The sequence below is a fragment of the Tamandua tetradactyla genome, chromosome 8, assembly GCF_023851605.1.
Source record: "Tamandua tetradactyla isolate mTamTet1 chromosome 8, mTamTet1.pri, whole genome shotgun sequence".
NCBI lineage: Eukaryota > Metazoa > Chordata > Mammalia > Pilosa > Myrmecophagidae > Tamandua > Tamandua tetradactyla.
The window spans coordinates 5,709,465-5,719,118 of NC_135334.1; the positions used below are offsets into that span (position 1 = coordinate 5,709,465).

Here is a 9,654-nt window from a genome sequence, read left to right on the forward strand (position 1 = left end):
TTGTAACGTTCCCGCTCTTTTTTCATCACAGTGTTTCCTAAAAGCCCAGAACCAAGAATTGCCCCTGAAAGTGCCCTGTTGCCAGAAGGGGGACTTTCCAGGAACATGGGGAGCCTTTTCAAAACCCAGGGCTCGTGCTCTATGCAGAAGGCAGTGGCGTGCTGGATCCAGCTGGGGCGGATTGTTAAATTTGCAGGAATTTTGCCAGCCAGTTGTTAAACACGACCACCAATAAAAAGTAAATTATATAAACTTACAATTAAATTATATTGAAAACGATGGTAATACTCAAAACCCTGTCACTCCCTAATTATTTTACTATTATCCGCTCTCTTGATTACCCACCTGCACCCCCAAGCTCCCAGAGAGGGGAGGAAGGTGGGAGTGTGGCTGGCAGAAGTGCTGCTTAAAAGGTGTGCAAATGCACCCAGCCGCCACTTCCACCCCTTATTCACACACAGGCAATGGGAGCTTGAAATAGGTCTCCAGGGGAGTATTTACACCACTTCAAACTAACAAACAGGACGTTAGAGGATGGGTGAGCCCTGGAGCCGCTTGTTAAAAACATTTACTTGCCCAGGTGCCTGGTGTTAGTCTCCTTGGATCTTAGAGCAAGCATTGGGCAGGCACTGGAGGGAGGGCGGCCAGTGTGAATCAGGAGAGGACGATACAGTCAAACCGGAAGTTCCCAGCCAGTTTGGGGGGGAAGGAAAGGGACCCCCATTTTCAGCTCCAGAACTAAAGATCCTCTTTTTCTCAGTGACAGGGACTTCTTTCTTCTGAAAGAAGTCAAGTGGCCAAGTAGAGGAAAGAAGATTTTCCTAGCCTTTCCTGCCATCTAGAAAATCTTGCCCGAACCAGAGGGCTCTTTGTTGAGTTTTCGAGAAGACAGGGAAGCAAGGAAAGCAAGCCATGATTTTAAGCAGAAGGGGGTGGGGCAGGGTTGGGGAAGAACTTTGGAATTTTCTTAAGGAAAATGGCTGCGTTAAGTAAACAGTTCTATTGTTGAAGGGACGTTAGATGGATGTAAAGAGAGAAGGAAGCCTGAACGTTTCCATCAGTGAAGAGCACATTTTGTATTCTCTTCACCTCAAAAAGAGCACGCTCTTAGATGAGTCCCCTGGGGCCTTGGAACATGCTCAAATACCCAAAATTCTACTGGGGCCCCTCCTTACTTGAGATGCAAGGGGCTGAAATTCACCATGCAAGTGGTAAGAGATGGGTGCCTGTGTTCTGTAAATGAAAGGAAGGGTACACCTACGGAAAGGGTTTTGTGAGTGAAAGCGGAAATTCAAGTTTACAAAGGCCCAGTGTGTTTGAGTCCTTCAAGAGGACCTGTAATTAAGGAGAAATTCAGACAACCAAGAGCAATCCTAAATCACTTTAGAGCCAACGATTGTTTTCCTACACTGGTGGTTTTAACGGTGGGTTATGAGTTCTCCAGAGACATCTTATTTTCACTGTGATGAGTGCAGCTTGGCAGGGGTTTGGTAGGGGTTTGGCAGTGGCTTGGCATGTCAATAAAGATGGCAGGACCAAGTCCCTCCGTGTCCTTTTTTTTTTTTCCCTTAAATATAGAACGCTTCACGAATTTGCATGTCATCCTTGCACATCCATGCTAATCTTCTCTGTATCGTTCCAATTTTAGTATATGTGCGGCGGAAGTAAGCACCCTTCTGCGTCCTTGAGCACATACTAAGTACTCTCTGTGGACCTAGATCTGCATTATCTTAGGAGGTGTTTGTCTCCCAACTGGGGAACCTGCAGTTCCATCCAACCCCATTAGCAAGGCTTCCTGTGTAGGAACTGAGGGTCTAGGGATATGCCGGAGGAGAGTACAAAGAGCACTTGAGTGGGAGTTAAGAGAAGGCAGAGTCCAAACTGTGCTTCCTTCACTACTTCTCTGCCTCCTCATGTTCTCATCTTTCAAAAGAGGATCCCAGACCAGAGGACCTCAACTTGGAAGGACTGCAGCAGAAATCTCTGTTCTAGATAATATTTAGGATCACTTCCAGATCACATATTGCATGACTGTTTGAAGCCTATGGGAGGGAACATAATTTAATGATCAAGAGACATCCCAGCCCCACCAGATCTTAGGTAAGGTATTTTCTTAAGCCTCGATTTGTCCATTATTTAAATGCAGAGTAATAATACTGCTCACCTCCTAGGGATGTTGTGAGGATTAGGTGAGTTAAGGCTTATAGAGTGCCCTACAGTGCTTGATGAGTAGAATGTCTCCATTCAATGTTATTGCATATTACCGTTAATATTATTATTGGCATTTACTATTATGAATATCAAGTCTTGCTCAGTCCACCAACGTGGTTACTCTCATCAGTCATGGAAGTTTCTGGAAGGCTCACTGGAACACCCTCTCCCACCTCTGCCCAGGACCTTATACTTCACTTCCACAGCCTTGCTTTCACACAGGAACTCTGCAATCATCCACCTCTTGCCTCCCCTGTCCTCTGTGGTCTTAAGGTAGGTCTTTGGAAAATAAAAAGCAACTCCTTCCCAGAGGAAGATTGGAGAGATACTCAAGGTGACTTCTGCCTACCTGTAAAATCAAGCATCCTGGGGAATCTCTCCAAAACAGGAGAAAAGAATCGAGGAGAAAAGGGGAAGCGAGGGCAACAAAGATAAGCTTTATGATCTCGGCAAGATATTTATGGAAAGGGAAGTGACAAAAAGAAGTCTCTGGAATCCTCAGGTCTGATGTTATAAATCACTTGCTTTCCATGTTAGGATTTAGATCCAGTTTTACATAGCAATATGGAAATAGATTTAAGAATTTATCTTTTTTTGGTGGGGGGGGGGGGGAGTTTATGTCTTTATCATTATTAAAGTCAAAGATCCCTAAACGTCTCAGATGTGTTTCATCTGCCCTTCTCAGAAACTTTGCCACAGAGATGGACGAAGCCTAGGACATGGAGAAAGTCACAGGCTGCGGGGAACTGCTTATGTGGAAAGCTCAGGAGTGTTCAACTAACCAGCAGCAGCATCCTCCGGCTTCCAAAGCCTCTGCAGCCCTTTGGCCAACCTTTCCCCAGATGTGGAGACAGCTGAAGCAGCTGGAGATTCATCTAAGGCCCCAGGAATTATAGCCCTGTGTTTGGGTCCATTCTTCATTGTTCACAGGAAATATTTAACTCTGATTTTTTTCCCTCTCAACCACCCACTCTGCCTTTTTCTCTGGGGGTAAGTATTGAAATAAAAGAATCTCAACCCCTGTACTTGTTTTCTTGGATGCCAGGAAGTTAGAACAAAAGGCCCTGAGTTGGCTTGAGGAGACTCATCAAGAAATAGTTCCCGTGTGCCTTTCTCCTGTCTGAGTACCCCACCTGCTTTAAATAATACCCACCACCCGCATATCTCAGGATCCCTAGTTCAGTTATCTATTTTATACATTTACACACGTGCACCCCCATGTAAATTACTTTAGCGGTCTTGGCAGTTCAGAGTATAGCTGCACCTCTGGCCTTTGGACTGATAAGAAGGGAATGCCTAGAATGGAGGTGTAATAAATACTAAACCCTCATACTTCTGTCTAGGAAATTAGAGAGCAATTAATCCTTTCTGTCAAACCAATTTCCATGTCCTCCAATCTCCCCAGTATGCCCTTTTCCCCATCGCCATTGGCATCTAAATAGTAGCTTAGAGACTGAGTTTGAACTTAAGCTTAGGGCTGCACCCCAATCAGTAGGAAAGGACCATCTCAGACTACTTCAGCATGTCAAGAGTATGTCCCAAGATGAAAGGCATCCTCCCTCCCAGGTGCCCCATTTTCTTCCCTCAATCCAACTCCTTCCTAACAGAAATATTTGAATGTACGAAAGTTTGCATCATTTGTAAATCAGTTCATCTATACCTTCAGCCTTTATAATGTGTGCATCCTGTAATTGCAAATTCACCTACTCACTAAAAGGTATTTGTAACCCCAGAATCTATACTCACAGTGTTTTCTTGATCATTCAAAGACTGTGCAAAAAAAATGTGTGCTGTCCAACGCACATGTTCTCAGTTGAGGCCACACAAGGCCACGCTCTGCCTTTCTCGGGAATTGGTTATTGAGACCGATGGTCAGAAGAACCCACGGCCTTTGTCCAGTAACAATTTGGTGACCCTCCGAATGGATGGTCAGGGATGAATGCACCCGCAGAGCAGGTGAGCCAGGTTAAGTAAGCCTTTTGCAGCTGCTGAACTAAACTTAGTCTAGAAGCTCAGCAACCGGGGTTTTTCTGTTCTGCCAGCACTCCAGAGACTTTTGGTGCCTTGAAAAGCTTCAAAGAGAGAAACCATTTCCAGTTCCATGTCCGGACATCTGACTGAGTGAGTGGGTCATCGGAGAAAAGTGGGTCAGGGAGCAAACAGATGGTTCCAGTCCCCTTGACATAGCCCTGGGTCATGCTTCCAGAATGATCCCTTTGCTCTGACCTCTACACCTGTTTTCTGGGTGCCATGCCCTATGGGGTTTGAAGCCCTGACCTAAATTTGTCTATTGCACATCCTCCTAAAAAAAAGACAAATGAGTACTCCAACAATGAATTGGTATTTAATAAAATTAAGTGCTAGCCAGTGTGTTACCTGCATAAACAAGTTAATACTTGTTTAATTGTTAATCGATATATTGAGTGTTAATGCCTGTTTAATTGTTAATTGGTGTGTTTGGTCTAGTTATTAACTGGTGTATTACTTAAATATAATAAGTGTTAAGAATCTGTTTAAATTTGTTGATTGGTATGTTCCTGCATTTGTATTGGTCAAATGTTCCTAATTGGTTACTAATTATGGAAATGCTTTAAAAAGGGAAACTTTGGGCCGTATTGGAAATTGAAAAGATTTTAATTATGAGTTGTACTGGTTTGAAAGGATGTATGCCCCCTAGAAAAGCCATGTTTTAATCAAAATCCCATTTCATAAAGGTAGAATAATTCCTGTTCAATACTGTATGTTTGAAACTGTAATCAGATCATCTCCCTGGATGATGTGATTTAGTCAAGAGTGTTTGTTAAACTGGATTAAGTGATGACATGTCTCCACCCATTTGGGTGGGTCTTGATTGGTTTATTGGAGTCCTATACAAGAGGAAACGTTTTGGAGAATGAGATTCAGATAGAGCAGCACCACGAAGCAGAGAGTCCACCAGCCAGCGACCTTTGAAGATGAAGAAGGAAAATGCCTCCCGGGGAGCTTCATGAAACAGGAAGCCAGGAGAGAAAGCAAGCAGATGACGCCATGTTCACCACATGCCCTTTCACCTGAGAGAGAAGCCCTGACTGTGTTCGCCATGTGCCGTCTCACTTGAGGGAGAGACCCTGAACTTCATCGGCCTTCTTGAACCAAGGTATCTTTCCCTGGATGCCTTTGATTAGACATTTCTACAGACTTGTTTTAATTGGGACATTTCCTCGGCCTTAGAATTATAAACTACCAACTCATTAAATTCCTCTTTTTAAAAGCCATTCTGTTTCTGGTATATTGCCTTCTGGCAGCTAGCAAACTAGAACATGAGTCTATTAAAAAGAGTTTATTTCTGTAATGTAATCTGGCCTCAAAATGATTTAAAATGAAAATGCTATCATTATAGTTAAAATTAAAGAAATTGCAGTTAAAATTGATCTGTGAAAAGGTAGAAATGGGATGAGATAATTTGTTCCATCTTTTAATTGTCCCTCTCAGAAGTATTTCTTTGTTGTGTAACTAACTTTCTATTTGTGTCTGCCTGGTCAATGTGTACTCTTATACCTCTGGATGGTATTAGCAAATTAACAAGAAAACTCTATCTGAACTGCTTAGAAAGAAATAGGCATCTTATATAAATATATAAATTGGTACTTATGAAGTTAAAAAAGTAAAAAGAAAAAAAAACTCTCTGAATGGCAAGATTCAAAACCTTAGTTTTGTAATTACTGTAAGCAAATCTGGACATTGGAAAGAAATTGTACCTGGAATTTCCCTAAGGCAGCAGAAAACTGTCAAAGACCTTTTCCAAGTGTCCCAGTCACAACTTTTAGTAAAATAAATCTAGTAGTTGGAAATAGTTAAAGAAGAGCATAAGAACTCTCAAAATTCCATGGCCCTCACCTAAAGCTTTCAAGTCCAAGCTCAAAAACAAGTTTGGTTTCTTTCCGTCCAACCTCTCCCTGCCCCAAAGCCTAACCATGTAATGCAGTTATGGGTGAGGGCCAGGCACTCATATGGTGTGGTTTAGAATTATTTTTTACTGAGCCTGGAGATTAGAAATGTTAAGCATAAAAAATGCAATAGAATAGGCTATGTTTGCTAATTTTTTCCCAATAATACCTTTGCAATGGTAACTGTAGTAATCAGTTATTAATTTTTAGAGTGATTAAAATATTTATAATTATTAAAATATAAATAGCCTTGGGATAGGAGTAACTGAATAAAATCTAATGATAAAATTTCATTAGGTAAAATGAAAGTCTTTGAAAGACATGGGAAAGTTTTCCCATATTAGAATTGGGACAAATTAAACAATTGCAGTATATTTTCCAGAACTTGATAGTCAATGTACTTTTAAAATTATTTGTGATTTTAAGATATTATGAAAACAAAGAGATTTTTTTGGCCTCTGATAAAAGGAATTTTATGATAAACCTTGAATTCAACAAATGTGATTTTATTCTGCTTAGATGTGTCCTCCCTAAATCTATATAAACTTCCTAATAAAATAAGCTAGTATTATAAATACATTCTCAAAATTCCTCTTAAAATAGCCCAACTAGATAAATTAAGTTACATAAACTGAGCAATGTACCTGGTAATAATAACACTTACATAAAGTATAATAAAATTTAAGATATGCTAATGCTTCAAACATATTCTATTTAAGAAATCAATTAAGCTTAGTAAGAAATATAAGTAGCTTTTTTTATAACCTTTATTACCTAGGTTTCAAAAAATCTGGCTTTTGGTTACTTGGCCATTTGTTACCCCGGTATGTGAAAGAATTTGGATTTGTAGTGGCTTTTTAATGTCAAGCAGAATATTTCTGTTAGTAAACGCTGTCATAAATAAGGAAAACTTCACTCTTAGCTTCAAAGTGTTTATATTCTAGTTACAGTATATTTATACCAGGGCATAGTGTAAGAGAGTAATAATAAAGGAATAAAAATACCAGATAAACTTAAAAAACAGATAGATAAAAAATGGCCTAAGAAGACTTCATAGAAGAAATGACACTTATCAGCCTTTAAATAAGAGAATATCATTTAAATAAACAGAGCTCTGAGCTAGTTTTTTAGAAGCCATAACTTGATTTTGTGAACTAACATTTTCCTGGTATTATATAGTATTTGGGAATAACATTGAGAAAAATTTTGAGGTTTTTTTCTGGATGTAAAACAAAGTATTTATATCAAAAAGCTGATTATATTTCAAACTTGGGGCTTTTCTGACCTTTGAACATAGTGCTGACATGGACTGAGAGATTTTAAGCATATTGCAAATGATCATTTGTGTATACTAAGCATGAAGTATATAGATGCCTGACTGTGTTCTAAATCCAAGCATAAATTTCTTCCTCCTTCCATTACTTTGTAGTATCTCTGACTCCTCTCCCCTTCCTGAATACTGTTATTGGAAGGAAGTATGCAGGTTCAAAAGCTTTGTGAATTTATTATCAAATTTATTTCTGATTATACGCAGTATGGATAAATTAAACTAAAGGTGGAATGGATATGAAAAGTGACAGAAAATTTAAAGAAATGGATTGTGTTTCTTTATGGTCATTGTGGACTACAAGCCCTGAATGGGTACAGAAAGTAGGAAAGAGTTGGAGGAAGTGAGTTTTGTTTGTCATAGTCTTCGTTGACTATACACTCTGAATTAATGTAGAGAGGTGTAAAACAAGAGTTTATGAAAGTGAATTCTGTCTGTCATAGTCAATGCTGACCAAAATTTAATAAGTCTGTGTTCTAGTTTGCTAGCTGCCAGAATGCAACACACCAGAGACAGATTGGCTTTTGATAAAAGGGGATTTATTTCATTAGTTCTTCAGAGGAAAGGCAGCTAACTTTCAACTGAGGTTCTTTCTTATGTGGGAAGGCACGGGGTGATCTCTGCTGGCCTTCTCTCCAGGCCTCTGGGTTCCAACAACTTTCCCCAGGGTGATTCCTTTCTGCATCTCCAAAGGCCTGGGCTGAGCTGCGAGTGCTGAAACGAGGTATGCTGAGTTGCTTGGGCTGTGCTACATTGAGCTCTCTCATTTAAGCACCAGCCAATTAAATCAAATATTCATTGCAGCAGGCACGCCTCCTAGTCAACTGCAGATGTAACTAGCAACAGATAAGGTTCATGCACCATTGGCTCATGTCCACAGCAACAGAACTAGGTACCTTCACCTAGCCAAGTTGACAACTGAAACTAACTACCACAGTCTGCTTATCATCTATTTCAAAAAAAAAAACAAACTTCTGTGTCAAGCTGCTTATTCATACAAAACTAAAGTTTAGCTTTCTCCCTATTAAAGTAACGTGGATTGCTAGTCTACTCTTCATGTAAAGCTCTTTTTTTAAGTGTTCCTAATCATCTGAGTACTCTGTCTAGAAAACAAAGATTTTAAATAAGAGTAATATCCTTGCTGGGCTATGGTGGCTGTGGTGGCGATGGGGGCGGCAGCAGTGACTCGGGCTCGGCCAGAACCCGAGCACGGCAGGAGCAGGGGCCCCAGTGGGGCCAGGCCCATGTCGCTGCTATGGGCAACCTTTTTGGGTGCAAGAAGCAGAGCCAGGTCACGGAGCAGGACAAGACCATCCTGCAACTGAAGCAGCAGTGGGATAAACTGAGGCAGTACCAGAAGCGCATCACCCAGCAGCTAAAGCAGGAGAGAGAGGTCACCTGGCAGCTCCTCTGGAGTGGCAAGAACGAGCAGGCCAAGCTGTTGCTCGAGAAGAAGCGGTACTGGGAACAGCCCCTGGACAAAACAGAAAACCAGATCACCAGCTTGGAGACTATGGTTCAGAGCATCGAGTTCGCCCAGATCGAGATGAAAGCAGTTGAAAGGCTGCAGTTTGGAAATGAGTGTCTGAACAAGATGCACCAGGTGATGTCCACAGAGGAGGTGGAGAGGATACTGGATGAGACCCAGGAGGCTGTCGAGTACCAATGGCAAATAGATGAGTTGCTGGCAGGAAGCTTCACTCAGGAGGATGAAGATGCAATCTTGGAAGAACCGAATGCTATCACTCACAAACACATAGAGCTGCCCGAGGTTCCTTCTGACCTCCTCCCAGAGAAGAGCCCAGAAAAAGTACCCCTCAACGCTAGGACCAAGCAGGCAGAGCTGATGGCAGCTTCATAAATCGGACTCCTCTTGCCAGACTTGTGGGGACACCCTGCATTCTGTGACCAGTAGCATCTGAGCATGTGGCCAGCCCTGGATTGGGCTCCAGGACAGCCGGCCCCAGTCACACACATGGATGGGGTGCTGATAAGCCGTGTGAGGATGACTTTCCAGAGTGTTCTCCCCTCACGGTTTAAAGTCCGAATGCACTTTGGCAGTGCCGTCCTGTTCTCTTTGAAGGCTGAGGTTCCATGGTGGCCTTGGCCCAGGCACGGTGCTCTGGAGCTGTCCACGTCACTTGTTCCCAGTGTGTCTTCTGGGCACCAGCAGTCCTCAGCATGCCCTGC

The 9,654-nt window shown here is 41.8% G+C and overlaps 1 non-coding gene and 1 pseudogene across 1 annotated transcript; one reads left to right on the top strand and one right to left on the bottom strand.

Moving 5' to 3' along the window:
- Positions 1-1,568: 1,568 nt before the first annotated feature.
- Positions 1,569-1,672, bottom strand: LOC143645357 (U6 spliceosomal RNA). Its single transcript, XR_013157078.1, has one exon. It is a non-coding gene; the product is annotated as a U6 spliceosomal RNA (small nuclear RNA).
- A 7,047-nt stretch (positions 1,673-8,719) lies between these two features.
- LOC143643153 (charged multivesicular body protein 6 pseudogene) lies at positions 8,720-9,325 on the top strand (annotated as a pseudogene).
- The last annotated feature ends 329 nt before the right edge of the window (positions 9,326-9,654 follow it).